The 15,018-nt window shown below is 45.5% G+C and overlaps 10 non-coding genes across 10 annotated transcripts; all 10 read right to left on the bottom strand.

Moving 5' to 3' along the window:
- Positions 1-124: 124 nt before the first annotated feature.
- Positions 125-197, bottom strand: trnav-cac (transfer RNA valine (anticodon CAC)). The gene has a single exon. It is a non-coding gene; the product is annotated as a tRNA-Val (tRNA).
- A 1,219-nt stretch (positions 198-1,416) lies between these two features.
- trnal-cag (transfer RNA leucine (anticodon CAG)) lies at positions 1,417-1,498 on the bottom strand. The gene has a single exon. It is a non-coding gene; the product is annotated as a tRNA-Leu (tRNA).
- A 1,681-nt stretch (positions 1,499-3,179) lies between these two features.
- On the bottom strand, positions 3,180-3,252 carry trnav-cac (transfer RNA valine (anticodon CAC)). The gene has a single exon. It is a non-coding gene; the product is annotated as a tRNA-Val (tRNA).
- A 1,219-nt stretch (positions 3,253-4,471) lies between these two features.
- trnal-cag (transfer RNA leucine (anticodon CAG)) lies at positions 4,472-4,553 on the bottom strand. The gene has a single exon. It is a non-coding gene; the product is annotated as a tRNA-Leu (tRNA).
- Positions 4,554-6,235: 1,682 nt separating this feature from the next.
- On the bottom strand, positions 6,236-6,308 carry trnav-cac (transfer RNA valine (anticodon CAC)). Its single transcript has one exon. It is a non-coding gene; the product is annotated as a tRNA-Val (tRNA).
- A 1,219-nt stretch (positions 6,309-7,527) lies between these two features.
- Positions 7,528-7,609, bottom strand: trnal-cag (transfer RNA leucine (anticodon CAG)). Its single transcript has one exon. It is a non-coding gene; the product is annotated as a tRNA-Leu (tRNA).
- A 1,682-nt stretch (positions 7,610-9,291) lies between these two features.
- Positions 9,292-9,364, bottom strand: trnav-cac (transfer RNA valine (anticodon CAC)). The gene has a single exon. It is a non-coding gene; the product is annotated as a tRNA-Val (tRNA).
- A 1,219-nt stretch (positions 9,365-10,583) lies between these two features.
- On the bottom strand, positions 10,584-10,665 carry trnal-cag (transfer RNA leucine (anticodon CAG)). Its single transcript has one exon. It is a non-coding gene; the product is annotated as a tRNA-Leu (tRNA).
- A 1,682-nt stretch (positions 10,666-12,347) lies between these two features.
- trnav-cac (transfer RNA valine (anticodon CAC)) lies at positions 12,348-12,420 on the bottom strand. The gene has a single exon. It is a non-coding gene; the product is annotated as a tRNA-Val (tRNA).
- Positions 12,421-13,639: 1,219 nt separating this feature from the next.
- On the bottom strand, positions 13,640-13,721 carry trnal-cag (transfer RNA leucine (anticodon CAG)). Its single transcript has one exon. It is a non-coding gene; the product is annotated as a tRNA-Leu (tRNA).
- Between the last annotated feature and the right edge of the window lie 1,297 nt (positions 13,722-15,018).

Below are 15,018 nucleotides of genomic sequence, written 5' to 3'. Positions count from 1 at the left end.
GCATTACATTTCACGACCAGAGCAGATTTGTTCAAGGAAATTCGAAGGCAGGTTTGCAGATGGGAAAGCATGCAAGAAAGCTCAGCTCTTGTCCATGTAAAAGGCTGCAGTTGAAGAACAAAGCAGTTTCTGCCCAGTTTCGAACTGGGGACCTTTCGCGTGTGAGGCGAACGTGATGACCACTACACTACAGAAACAAGCCGGAGTCGGCAGTGCTGCGACTCAATGGCGTCCAACACTGAAAGTTGAATCCGTTCTACGTTTCACCTTTTTGTTTCCAATAGCTCGTTGTTGTCCAGCGTAATTGACATCTTGAAAACGTAAAAAAAAAGACACGTTAAATTGATGACAAAATATAGACAAAGCTGTCGTCGATGTTTGTACCGTAGGGCGAGGTGGAATAGGCTTGGACGACTTTCCCTGCAGCGTAACAGCTGCAACATGACCTTATGGAAGGGTGGTTAACTGAGTTTTACCCAAGTTGGTGTGAGTTGAAAACTCGAGAGCATAGCTTTAAGGTGATTGGGCTGAAAGTGACAAAGGACCTGAGGCACATTTCCCACAAAGAAGGTTGTGCGTGTTTGGAATGATCTACCAGAGGAAGTGGAGGAGGCTATTACACTCAGAAAATTGCAAAGGTAATCGGGTGAGTTTCTGGATATGATGCGTTTAGAGGGATTGGGGCCAAATGCTGGGGAACGGGACTTGTTTAATTTTGGCGATGTGGTGAGCACGGATGAGGTCCACCGAAGTATCTTTTTCCACGATGTACCCCAATTACGTCATGTTACCGGCTTTAAAGGATTACTTTTTAGCGGAGTTTGCCATCGCAGTCTGTGGCACAAACATTTAGTCTGTTCGATTGCTCACGGGAGAGGTAGTATTGTGAAACACTGCAGAAACGAACGACTTCCTTACTTTAGCTCCGACTGACCATACTCTGCGAAATTTTCCCAGATCCTCTGCTGAGAATTTTTGCTGCTGGAAGTTACCTCAGAAACCCTGTTAAATCGAAATGTATTGAGCGAATCGCAAAACAGAAAGCATTTAACACGGAACACAAACAAACTGGCATATCTCATGCATTTTCAGACACAGAGATGCATGAATGCTAAATGTGATACAGTCCGAGGGCATGAGTCATAAAGTAATCTCACAACTAACAACAGGGCATTTCCAAACGACTCTTTCAAAAAGCTCAACTTCACTGGGATGGCAGAACTGTTTGCGATTTTCCGAGCGGGAGGCGAACACGATCATGACAGTAGAGACATTTTGAAATATTGGGCAGTATCCCACACCACAGTTAGTTCCCTGGGAAGCAAACCCCTTTTACTTTTGTTTTCAACATCAATATACAGTGGGCACCGAAACAGCATTTTAACAAGCTGCAGCGTTGGAGTTGATCAGCAGAAATGGCAGTGGTGGGATTCGAACCCACGCCCCTTTCGAGACTGGAACCTGGATCCAGCGCCTTAGACCGCTCGGCCACACTACCAGCCGGCCGCGCCTTCTTATTTTCTTGTATTTCCAATTGTGCTCCTGCATAACAACAGATGCAAAGTCACATGATAAGGGTTCCATGATTCCTCTCGGACTCGCACAGCTGCTGGGATGTCCTCTCGGACTGGCACAGCTACAATGTCAATTTCGCAGCAGATATTGATAGCCCATCAATCCAGACAAAAATCAATGGTAAACTGAGTCTATCTTCTCAGACTCTTTTCAGCTACAAATGTATCTGTGAGTGCTTAAGAATATGGGTTCGCTTATGATTTGGTCAAATAACCATGAGCTGCTTGACATTACTGCAATTTCGAATCTCGCTTTGCTAAATGATTTCACCCATTGCTCGAAACAGGACGACTTTCACGTTTACACGGAACACCAAACACACCGGACTACAGGGAAAATGCACAAACCTGAGCAGGCCGTAATCCACATCATACCGTGCAGCATAGTTTCAGTCACTGTGTCTTTTTTTTTTTCAGAATAAGAGTCCCAAAGAATGTTCTCCACCCGAAAACCGGAGGTAACATTACAATCCGAGAACGACAGATCACATTGTGAGGATGCTCTGACCTCGGAGCCAGTTCTAGAAGCGACTTTCCTTGCCTTTTACCTTAACCGTGCAATGTGCTGCAGAGATGTTCACACCTGGACATGAGCCACATGGATACCAACTGCGTTGGAAACCTATGTGGGAATCGACGACAAGCGACTCGATAAATTTTGTTAAATTCCATGGTGCTTTTTAGAAATGCAGTTTCTGTTCACCTCAATCAAAACGGCAGTTTCTGAACATCGTAACAGAAGTCACAAGGTAATTACCTCACCGCACCCCCCACTCCGGAAGAGGTGCTAACTGCCCTTGAGTGCTTTTTGTTCTCGATGTGAAGAGCTTTCACGCCTGAGTGACCTTCACGTCTCTGGTTGCTGAGTGAATCAAAAAGAAGGAATTTCACCAGAGCTGCAACTGCCTCACTTCTCCACTCGCCCTCCCCGTTTACATTTTCCTGCTCGTCAGTAATTTAAAGAAAACCAAATGGATGCGATGTCATTCTGTAGCCTCTCTGTCGATTCCTCCGTTTCAGTTCCAACATGACTTAGATCTCGGGGCGGACCTTAATACTAGCGACGCTATGAATGCGCAAGTCGAAAGGTTCCTCTGAGAGTGCAATTTCTTTCATTGCTGTTGCTGATTGAATGAGCCACTAACGTGCGAATTGCTCCAAAACATGATTCAGGATATCTGGTGCCAATTCTCGCACGTTGAATCACGATTGACAGCTTCCAAATGAGGTCTTTCTGAGACGACCTTGGGGTACATTTGACAAACAGACAAGTTCAGGAATTCGTGGTGCGCTGTGACACCAGAGCATCTGCTTCTTTCCTGTCTTTGAACCGAGCCGCCTGCGCAAGGAAAGCAAATGCGGTACTGCTTTTCGTGGAAGGATCAGAAGGCGGTAACTACACTCTCCAACAGAATGGCATATGATCAGAACCAGGTTGGAGAAAAACTTAACAACGCTTTGCACTGTAATGAAATGGAATTGCATTACATTTCACGACCAGAGCAGATTTGTTCAAGGAAATTCGAAGGCAGGTTTGCAGATGGGAAAGCATGCAAGAAAGCTCAGCTCTTGTCCATGTAAAAGGCTGCAGTTGAAGAACAAAGCAGTTTCTGCCCAGTTTCGAACTGGGGACCTTTCGCGTGTGAGGCGAACGTGATGACCACTACACTACAGAAACAAGCCGGAGTCGGCAGTGCTGCGACTCAATGGCGTCCAACACTGAAAGTTGAATCCGTTCTACGTTTCACCTTTTTGTTTCCAATAGCTCGTTGTTGTCCAGCGTAATTGACATCTTGAAAACGTAAAAAAAATGACACGTTAAATTGATGACAAAATATAGACAAAGCTGTCGTCGATGTTTGTACCGTAGGGCGAGGTGGAATAGGCTTGGACGACTTTCCCTGCAGCGTAACAGCTGCAACATGACCTTATGGAAGGGTGGTTAACTGAGTTTTACCCAAGTTGGTGTGAGTTGAAAACTCGAGAGCATAGCTTTAAGGTGATTGGGCTGAAAGTGACAAAGGACCTGAGGCACATTTCCCACAAAGAAGGTTGTGCGTGTTTGGAATGATCTACCAGAGGAAGTGGAGGAGGCTATTACACTCAGAAAATTGCAAAGGTAATCGGGTGAGTTTCTGGATATGATGCGTTTAGAGGGATTGGGGCCAAATGCTGGGGAACGGGACTTGTTTAATTTTGGCGATGTGGTGAGCACGGATGAGGTCCACCGAAGTATCTTTTTCCACGATGTACCCCAATTACTTCATGTTACCGGCTTTAAAGGATTACTTTTTAGCGGAGTTTGCCATCGCAGTCTGTGGCACAAACATTTAGTCTGTTCGATTGCTCACGGGAGAGGTAGTATTGTGAAACACTGCAGAAACGAACGACTTCCTTACTTTAGCTCCGACTGACCATACTCTGCGAAATTTTCCCAGATCCTCTGCTGAGAATTTTTGCTGCTGGAAGTTACCTCAGAAACCCTGTTAAATCGAAATGTATTGAGCGAATCGCAAAACAGAAAGCATTTAACACGGAACACAAACAAACTGGCATATCTCATGCATTTTCAGACACAGAGATGCATGAATGCTAAATGTGATACAGTCCGAGGGCATGAGTCATAAAGTAATCTCACAACTAACAACAGGGCATTTCCAAACGACTCTTTCAAAAAGCTCAACTTGCCTGGGATGGCAGAACTGTTTGCGATTTTCCGAGCGGGAGGCGAACACGATCATGACAGTAGAGACATTTTGAAATATTGGGCAGTATCCCACACCACAGTTAGTTCCCTGGGAAGCAAACCCCTTTTACTTTTGTTTTCAACATCAATATACAGTGGGCACCGAAACAGCATTTTAACAAGCTGCAGCGTTGGAGTTGATCAACAGAAATGGCAGTGGTGGGATTCGAACCCACGCCCCTTTCGAGACTGGAACCTGGATCCAGCGCCTTAGACCGCTCGGCCACACTACCAGCCGGCCGCGCCTTCTTATTTTCTTGTATTTCCAATTGTGCTCCTGCATAACAACAGATGCAAAGTCACATGATAAGGGTTCCATGATTCCTCTCGGACTCGCACAGCTGCTGGGATGTCCTCTCGGACTGGCACAGCTACAATGTCAATTTCGCAGCAGATATTGATAGCCCATCAATCCAGACAAAAATCAATGGTAAACTGAGTCTATCTTCTCAGACTCTTTTCAGCTACAAATGTATCTGTGAGTGCTTAAGAATATGGGTTCGCTTATGATTTGGTCAAATAACCATGAGCTGCTTGACATTACTGCAATTTCGAATCTCGCTTTGCTAAATGATTTCACCCATTGCTCGAAACAGGACGACTTTCACGTTTACACGGAACACCAAACACACCGGACTACAGGGAAAATGCACAAACCTGAGCAGGCCGTAATCCACATCATACCGTGCAGCATAGTTTCAGTCACTGTGTCTGTTTTTTTTTTCAGAATAAGTGTCCCAAAGAATGTTCTCCACCCGAAAACCGGAGGTAACATTACAATCCGAGAACGACAGATCACATTGTGAGGATGCTCTGACCTCGGAGCCAGTTCTAGAAGCGACTTTCCTTGCCTTTTACCTTAACCGTGCAATGTGCTGCAGAGATGTTCACACCTGGACATGAGCCACATGGATACCAACTGCGTTGGAAACCTATGTGGGAATCGACGACAAGCGACTCGATAAATTTTGTTAAATTCCATGGTGCTTTTTAGAAATGCAGTTTCTGTTCACCTCAATCAAAACGGCAGTTTCTGAACATAGTAACAGAAGTCACAAGGTAATTACCTCACCGCACCCCCCACTCCGGAAGAGGTGCTAACTGCCCTTGAGTGCTTTTTGTTCTCGATGTGAAGAGCTTTCACGCCTGAGTCACCTTCACGTCTCTGGTTGCTGAGTGAATCACAAAGAAGGAATTTCACCAGAGCTGCAACTGCCTCACTTCTCCACTCGCCCTCCCCGTTTACATTTTCCTGCTCGTCAGTAATTTAAAGAAAACCAAATGGATGCGATGTCATTCTGTAGCCTCTCTGTCGATTCCTCCGTTTCAGTTCCAACATGACTTAGATCTCGGGGCGGACCTTAATACTAGCGACGCTATGAATGCGCAAGTCGAAAGGTTCCTCTGAGAGTGCAATTTCTTTCATTGCTGTTGCTGATTGAATGAGCCACTAACGTGCGAATTGCTCCAAAACATGATTCAGGATATCTGGTGCCAATTCTCGCACGTTGAATCACGATTGACAGCTTCCAAATGAGGTCTTTCTGAGACGACCTTGGGGTACATTTGACAAACAGACAAGTTCAGGAATTCGTGGTGCGCTGTGACACCAGAGCATCTGCTTCTTTCCTGTCTTTGAACCGAGCCGCCTGCGCAAGGAAGGCAAATGCGGTACTGCTTTTCGTGGAAGGATCAGAAGGCGGTAACTACACTCTCCAACAGAATGGCATATGATCAGAACCAGGTTGGAGAAAAACTTAACAACGCTTTGCACTGTAATGAAATGGAATTGCATTACATTTCACTACCAGAGCAGATTTGTTCAAGGAAATTCGAAGGCAGGTTTGCAGATGGGAAAGCATGCAAGAAAGCTCAGCTCTTGTCCATGTAAAAGGCTGCAGTTGAAGAACAAAGCAGTTTCTGCCCAGTTTCGAACTGGGGACCTTTCGCGTGTGAGGCGAACGTGATGACCACTACACTACAGAAACAAGCCGGAGTCGGCAGTGCTGCGACTCAATGGCGTCCAACACTGAAAGTTGAATCCGTTCTACGTTTCACCTTTTTGTTTCCAATAGCTCGTTGTTGTCCAGCGTAATTGACATCTTGAAAACGTAAAAAAAAAGACACATTAAATTGATGACAAAATATAGACAAAGCTGTCGTCGATGTTTGTACCGTAGGGCGAGGTGGAATAGGCTTGGACGACTTTCCCTGCAGCGTAACAGCTGCAACATGACCTTATGGAAGGGTGGTTAACTGAGTTTTACCCAAGTTGGTGTGAGTTGAAAACTCGAGAGCATAGCTTTAAGGTGATTGGGCTGAAAGTGACAAAAGACCTGAGGCACATTTCCCACAAAGAAGGTTGTGCGTGTTTGGAATGATCTACCAGAGGAAGTGGAGGAGGCTATTACACTCAGAAAATTGCAAAGGTAATCGGGTGAGTTTCTGGATATGATGCGTTTAGAGGGATTGGGGCCAAATGCTGGGGAACGGGACTTGTTTAATTTTGGCGATGTGGTGAGCACGGATGAGGTCCACCGAAGTATCTTTTTCCACGATGTACCCCAATTACGTCATGTTACCGGCTTTAAAGGATTACTTTTTAGCGGAGTTTGCCATCGCAGTCTGTGGCACAAACATTTAGTCTGTTCGATTGCTCACGGGAGAGGTAGTATTGTGAAACACTGCAGAAACGAACGACTTCCTTACTTTAGCTCCGACTGACCATACTCTGCGAAATTTTCCCAGATCCTCTGCTGAGAATTTTTGCTGCTGGAAGTTACCTCAGAAACCCTGTTAAATCGAAATGTATTGAGCGAATCGCAAAACAGAAAGCATTTAACACGGAACACAAACAAACTGGCATATCTCATGCATTTTCAGACACAGAGATGCATGAATGCTAAATGTGATACAGTCCGAGGGCATGAGTCATAAAGTAATCTCACAACTAACAACAGGGCATTTCCAAACGACTCTTTCAAAAAGCTCAACTTGCCTGGGATGGCAGAACTGTTTGCGATTTTCCGAGCGGGAGGCGAACACGATCATGACAGTAGAGACATTTTGAAATATTGGGCAGTATCCCACACCACAGTTAGTTCCCTGGGAAGCAAACCCCTTTTACTTTTGTTTTCAACATCAATATACAGTGGGCACCGAAACAGCATTTTAACAAGCTGCAGCGTTGGAGTGGATCAGCAGAAATGGCAGTGGTGGGATTCGAACCCACGCCCCTTTCGAGACTGGAACCTGGATCCAGCGCCTTAGACCGCTCGGCCACACTACCAGCCGGCCGCGCCTTCTTATTTTCTTGTATTTCCAATTGTGCTCCTGCATAACAACAGATGCAAAGTCACATGATAAGGGTTCCATGATTCCTCTCGGACTCGCACAGCTGCTGGGATGTCCTCTCGGACTGGCACAGCTACAATGTCAATTTCGCAGCAGATATTGATAGCCCATCAATCCAGACAAAAATCAATGGTAAACTGAGTCTATCTTCTCAGACTCTTTTCAGCTACAAATGTATCTGTGAGTGCTTAAGAATATGGGTTCGCTTATGATTTGGTCAAATAACCATGAGCTGCTTGACATTACTGCAATTTCGAATCTCGCTTTGCTAAATGATTTCACCCATTGCTCGAAACAGGACGACTTTCACGTTTACACGGAACACCAAACACACCGGACTACAGGGAAAATGCACAAACCTGAGCAGGCCGTAATCCACATCATACCGTGCAGCATAGTTTCAGTCACTGTGTCTGTTTTTTTTTTCAGAATAAGAGTCCCAAAGAATGTTCTCCACCCGAAAACCGGAGGTAACATTACAATCCGAGAACGACAGATCACATTGTGAGGATGCTCTGACCTCGGAGCCAGTTCTAGAAGCGACTTTCCTTGCCTTTTACCTTAACCGTGCAATGTGCTGCAGAGATGTTCACACCTGGACATGAGCCACATGGATACCAACTGCGTTGGAAACCTATGTGGGAATCGACGACAAGCGACTCGATAAATTTTGTTAAATTCCATGGTGCTTTTTAGAAATGCAGTTTCTGTTCACCTCAATCAAAACGGCAGTTTCTGAACATAGTAACAGAAGTCACAAGGTAATTACCTCACCGCACCCCCCACTCCGGAAGAGGTGCTAACTGCCCTTGAGTGCTTTTTGTTCTCGATGTGAAGAGCTTTCACGCCTGAGTCACCTTCACGTCTCTGGTTGCTGAGTGAATCACAAAGAAGGAATTTCACCAGAGCTGCAACTGCCTCACTTCTCCACTCGCCCTCCCCGTTTACATTTTCCTGCTCGTCAGTAATTTAAAGAAAACCAAATGGATGCGATGTCATTCTGTAGCCTCTCTGTCGATTCCTCCGTTTCAGTTCCAACATGACTTAGATCTCGGGGCGGACCTTAATACTAGCGACGCTATGAATGCGCAAGTCGAAAGGTTCCTCTGAGAGTGCAATTTCTTTCATTGCTGTTGCTGATTGAATGAGCCACTAACGTGCGAATTGCTCCAAAACATGATTCAGGATATCTGGTGCCAATTCTCGCACGTTGAATCACGATTGACAGCTTCCAAATGAGGTCTTTCTGAGACGACCTTGGGGTACATTTGACAAACAGACAAGTTCAGGAATTCGTGGTGCGCTGTGACACCAGAGCATCTGCTTCTTTCCTGTCTTTGAACCGAGCCGCCTGCGCAAGGAAGGCAAATGCGGTACTGCTTTTCGTGGAAGGATCAGAAGGCGGTAACTACACTCTCCAACAGAATGGCATATGATCAGAACCAGGTTGGAGAAAAACTTAACAACGCTTTGCACTGTAAGGAAATGGAATTGCATTACATTTCACTACCAGAGCAGATTTGTTCAAGGAAATTCGAAGGCAGGTTTGCAGATGGGAAAGCATGCAAGAAAGCTCAGCTCTTGTCCATGTAAAAGGCTGCAGTTGAAGAACAAAGCAGTTTCTGCCCAGTTTCGAACTGGGGACCTTTCGCGTGTGAGGCGAACGTGATGACCACTACACTACAGAAACAAGCCGGAGTCGGCAGTGCTGCGACTCAATGGCGTCCAACACTGAAAGTTGAATCCGTTCTACGTTTCACCTTTTTGTTTCCAATAGCTCGTTGTTGTCCAGCGTAATTGACATCTTGAAAACGTAAAAAAAAAGACACGTTAAATTGATGACAAAATATAGACAAAGCTGTCGTCGATGTTTGTACCGTAGGGCGAGGTGGAATAGGCTTGGACGACTTTCCCTGCAGCGTAACAGCTGCAACATGACCTTATGGAAGGGTGGTTAACTGAGTTTTACCCAAGTTGGTGTGAGTTGAAAACTCGAGAGCATAGCTTTAAGGTGATTGGGCTGAAAGTGACAAAAGACCTGAGGCACATTTCCCACAAAGAAGGTTGTGCGTGTTTGGAATGATCTACCAGAGGAAGTGGAGGAGGCTATTACACTCAGAAAATTGCAAAGGTAATCGGGTGAGTTTCTGGATATGATGCGTTTAGAGGGATTGGGGCCAAATGCTGGGGAACGGGACTTGTTTAATTTTGGCGATGTGGTGAGCACGGATGAGGTCCACCGAAGTATCTTTTTCCACGATGTACCCCAATTACGTCATGTTACCGGCTTTAAAGGATTACTTTTTAGCGGAGTTTGCCATCGCAGTCTGTGGCACAAACATTTAGTCTGTTCGATTGCTCACGGGAGAGGTAGTATTGTGAAACACTGCAGAAACGAACGACTTCCTTACTTTAGCTCCGACTGACCATACTCTGCGAAATTTTCCCAGATCCTCTGCTGAGAATTTTTGCTGCTGGAAGTTACCTCAGAAACCCTGTTAAATCGAAATGTATTGAGCGAATCGCAAAACAGAAAGCATTTAACACGGAACACAAACAAACTGGCATATCTCATGCATTTTCAGACACAGAGATGCATGAATGCTAAATGTGATACAGTCCGAGGGCATGCGTCATAAAGTAATCTCACAACTAACAACAGGGCATTTCCAAACGACTCTTTCAAAAAGCTCAACTTGCCTGGGATGGCAGAACTGTTTGCGATTTTCCGAGCGGGAGGCGAACACGATCATGACAGTAGAGACATTTTGAAATATTGGGCAGTATCCCACACCACAGTTAGTTCCCTGGGAAGCAAACCCCTTTTACTTTTGTTTTCAACATCAATATACAGTGGGCACCGAAACAGCATTTTAACAAGCTGCAGCGTTGGAGTTGATCAGCAGAAATGGCAGTGGTGGGATTCGAACCCACGCCCCTTTCGAGACTGGAACCTGGATCCAGCGCCTTAGACCGCTCGGCCACACTACCAGCCGGCCGCGCCTTCTTATTTTCTTGTATTTCCAATTGTGCTCCTGCATAACAACAGATGCAAAGTCACATGATAAGGGTTCCATGATTCCTCTCGGACTCGCACAGCTGCTGGGATGTCCTCTCGGACTGGCACAGCTACAATGTCAATTTCGCAGCAGATATTGATAGCCCATCAATCCAGACAAAAATCAATGGTAAACTGAGTCTATCTTCTCAGACTCTTTTCAGCTACAAATGTATCTGTGAGTGCTTAAGAATATGGGTTCGCTTATGATTTGGTCAAATAACCATGAGCTGCTTGACATTACTGCAATTTCGAATCTCGCTTTGCTAAATGATTTCACCCATTGCTCGAAACAGGACGACTTTCACGTTTACACGGAACACCAAACACACCGGACTACAGGGAAAATGCACAAACCTGAGCAGGCCGTAATCCACATCATACCGTGCAGCATAGTTTCAGTCACTGTGTCTGTTTTTTTTTTCAGAATAAGAGTCCCAAAGAATGTTCTCCACCCGAAAACCGGAGGTAACATTACAATCCGAGAACGACAGATCACATTGTGAGGATGCTCTGACCTCGGAGCCAGTTCTAGAAGCGACTTTCCTTGCCTTTTACCTTAACCGTGCAATGTGCTGCAGAGATGTTCACACCTGGACATGAGCCACATGGATACCAACTGCGTTGGAAACCTATGTGGGAATCGACGACAAGCGACTCGATAAATTTTGTTAAATTCCATGGTGCTTTTTAGAAATGCAGTTTCTGTTCACCTCAATCAAAACGGCAGTTTCTGAACATCGTAACAGAAGTCACAAGGTAATTACCTCACCGCACCCCCCACTCCGGAAGAGGTGCTAACTGCCCTTGAGTGCTTTTTGTTCTCGATGTGAAGAGCTTTCACGCCTGAGTCACCTTCACGTCTCTGGTTGCTGAGTGAATCACAAAGAAGGAATTTCACCAGAGCTGCAACTGCCTCACTTCTCCACTCGCCCTCCCCGTTTACATTTTCCTGCTCGTCAGTAATTTAAAGAAAACCAAATGGATGCGATGTCATTCTGTAGCCTCTCTGTCGATTCCTCCGTTTCAGTTCCAACATGACTTAGATCTCGGGGCGGACCTTAATACTAGCGACGCTATGAATGCGCAAGTCGAAAGGTTCCTCTGAGAGTGCAATTTCTTTCATTGCTGTTGCTGATTGAATGAGCCACTAACGTGCGAATTGCTCCAAAACATGATTCAGGATATCTGGTGCCAATTCTCGCACGTTGAATCACGATTGACAGCTTCCAAATGAGGTCTTTCTGAGACGACCTTGGGGTACATTTGACAAACAGACAAGTTCAGGAATTCGTGGTGCGCTGTGACACCAGAGCATCTGCTTCTTTCCTGTCTTTGAACCGAGCCGCCTGCGCAAGGAAGGCAAATGCGGTACTGCTTTTCGTGGAAGGATCAGAAGGCGGTAACTACACTCTCCAACAGAATGGCATATGATCAGAACCAGGTTGGAGAAAAACTTAACAACGCTTTGCACTGTAATGAAATGGAATTGCATTACATTTCACGACCAGAGCAGATTTGTTCAAGGAAATTCGAAGGCAGGTTTGCAGATGGGAAAGCATGCAAGAAAGCTCAGCTCTTGTCCATGTAAAAGGCTGCAGTTGAAGAACAAAGCAGTTTCTGCCCAGTTTCGAACTGGGGACCTTTCGCGTGTGAGGCGAACGTGATGACCACTACACTACAGAAACAAGCCGGAGTCGGCAGTGCTGCGACTCAATGGCGTCCAACACTGAAAGTTGAATCCGTTCTACGTTTCACCTTTTTGTTTCCAATAGCTCGTTGTTGTCCAGCGTAATTGACATCTTGAAAACGTAAAAAAAAAGACACGTTAAATTGATGACAAAATATAGACAAAGCTGTCGTCGATGTTTGTACCGTAGGGCGAGGTGGAATAGGCTGGGACGACTTTCCCTGCAGCGTAACAGCTGCAACATGACCTTATGGAAGGGTGGTTAACTGAGTTTTACCCAAGTTGGTGTGAGTTGAAAACTCGAGAGCATAGCTTTAAGGTGATTGGGCTGAAAGTGACAAAGGACCTGAGGCACATTTCCCACAAAGAAGGTTGTGCGTGTTTGGAATGATCTACCAGAGGAAGTGGAGGAGGCTATTACACTCAGAAAATTGCAAAGGTAATCGGGTGAGTTTCTGGATATGATGCGTTTAGAGGGATTGGGGCCAAATGCTGGGGAACGGGACTTGTTTAATTTTGGCGATGTGGTGAGCACGGATGAGGTCCACCGAAGTATCTTTTTCCACGATGTACCCCAATTACGTCATGTTACCGGCTTTAAAGGATTACTTTTTAGCGGAGTTTGCCATCGCAGTCTGTGGCACAAACATTTAGTCTGTTCGATTGCTCACGGGAGAGGTAGTATTGTGAAACACTGCAGAAACGAACGACTTCCTTACTTTAGCTCCGACTGACCATACTCTGCGAAATTTTCCCAGATCCTCTGCTGAGAATTTTTGCTGCTGGAAGTTACCTCAGAAACCCTGTTAAATCGAAATGTATTGAGCGAATCGCAAAACAGAAAGCATTTAACACGGAACACAAACAAACTGGCATATCTCATGCATTTTCAGACACAGAGATGCATGAATGCTAAATGTGATACAGTCCGAGGGCATGAGTCATAAAGTAATCTCACAACTAACAACAGGGCATTTCCAAACGACTCTTTCAAAAAGCTCAACTTGCCTGGGATGGCAGAACTGTTTGCGATTTTCCGAGCGGGAGGCGAACACGATCATGACAGTAGAGACATTTTGAAATATTTGGCAGTATCCCACACCACAGTTAGTTCCCTGGGAAGCAAACCCCTTTTACTTTTGTTTTCAACATCAATATACAGTGGGCACCGAAACAGCATTTTAACAAGCTGCAGCGTTGGAGTTGATCAGCAGAAATGGCAGTGGTGGGATTCGAACCCACGCCCCTTTCGAGACTGGAACCTGGATCCAGCGCCTTAGACCGCTCGGCCACACTACCAGCCGGCCGCGCCTTCTTATTTTCTTGTATTTCCAATTGTGCTCCTGCATAACAACAGATGCAAAGTCACATGATAAGGGTTCCATGATTCCTCTCGGACTCGCACAGCTGCTGGGATGTCCTCTCGGACTGGCACAGCTACAATGTCAATTTCGCAGCAGATATTGATAGCCCATCAATCCAGACAAAAATCAATGGTAAACTGAGTCTATCTTCTCAGACTCTTTTCAGCTACAAATGTATCTGTGAGTGCTTAAGAATATGGGTTCGCTTATGATTTGGTCAAATAACCATGAGCTGCTTGACATTACTGCAATTTCGAATCTCGCTTTGCTAAATGATTTCACCCATTGCTCGAAACAGGACGACTTTCACGTTTACACGGAACACCAAACACACCGGACTACAGGGAAAATGCATAAACCTGAGCAGGCCGTAATCCACATCATACCGTGCAGCATAGTTTCAGTCACTGTGTCTGTGTTTTTTTTCAGAATAAGAGTCCCAAAGAATGTTCTCCACCCGAAAACCGGAGGTAACATTACAATCCGAGAACGACAGATCACATTGTGAGGATGCTCTGATCTCGGAGCCAGTTCTAGAAGCGACTTTCCTTGCCTTTTACCTTAACCGTGCAATGTGCTGCAGAGATGTTCACACCTGGACATGAGCCACATGGATACCAACTGCGTTGGAAACCTATGTGGGAATCGACGACAAGCGACTCGATAAATTTTGTTAAATTCCATGGTGCTTTTTAGAAATGCAGTTTCTGTTCACCTCAATCAAAACGGCAGTTTCTGAACATCGTAACAGAAGTCACAAGGTAATTACCTCACCGCACCCCCCACTCCGGAAGAGGTGCTAACTGCCCTTGAGTGCTTTTTGTTCTCGATGTGAAGAGCTTTCACGCCTGAGTCACCTTCACGTCTCTGGTTGCTGAGTGAATCACAAAGAAGGAATTTCACCAGAGCTGCAACTGCCTCACTTCTCCACTCGCCCTCCCCGTTTACATTTTCCTGCTCGTCAGTAATTTAAAGAAAACCAAATGGATGCGATGTCATTCTGTAGCCTCTCTGTCGATTCCTCCGTTTCAGTTCCAACATGACTTAGATCTCGGGGCGGACCTTAATACTAGCGACGCTATGAATGCGCAAGTCGAAAGGTTCCTCTGAGAGTGCAATTTCTTTCATTGCTGTTGCTGATTGAATGAGCCACTAACGTGCGAATTGCTCCAAAACATGATTCAGGATATCTGGTGCCAATTCTCGCACGTTGAATCACGATTGACAGCTTC

This window comes from Chiloscyllium plagiosum, unplaced genomic scaffold (assembly GCF_037043375.1).
Source record: "Chiloscyllium plagiosum isolate Xiang-an unplaced genomic scaffold, Cpla_swu_hap1 HiC_scaffold_42, whole genome shotgun sequence".
Taxonomy (NCBI): Eukaryota; Metazoa; Chordata; class Chondrichthyes; order Orectolobiformes; family Hemiscylliidae; genus Chiloscyllium; species Chiloscyllium plagiosum.
This window is presented reverse-complemented; position numbering and strand designations above follow the sequence as displayed.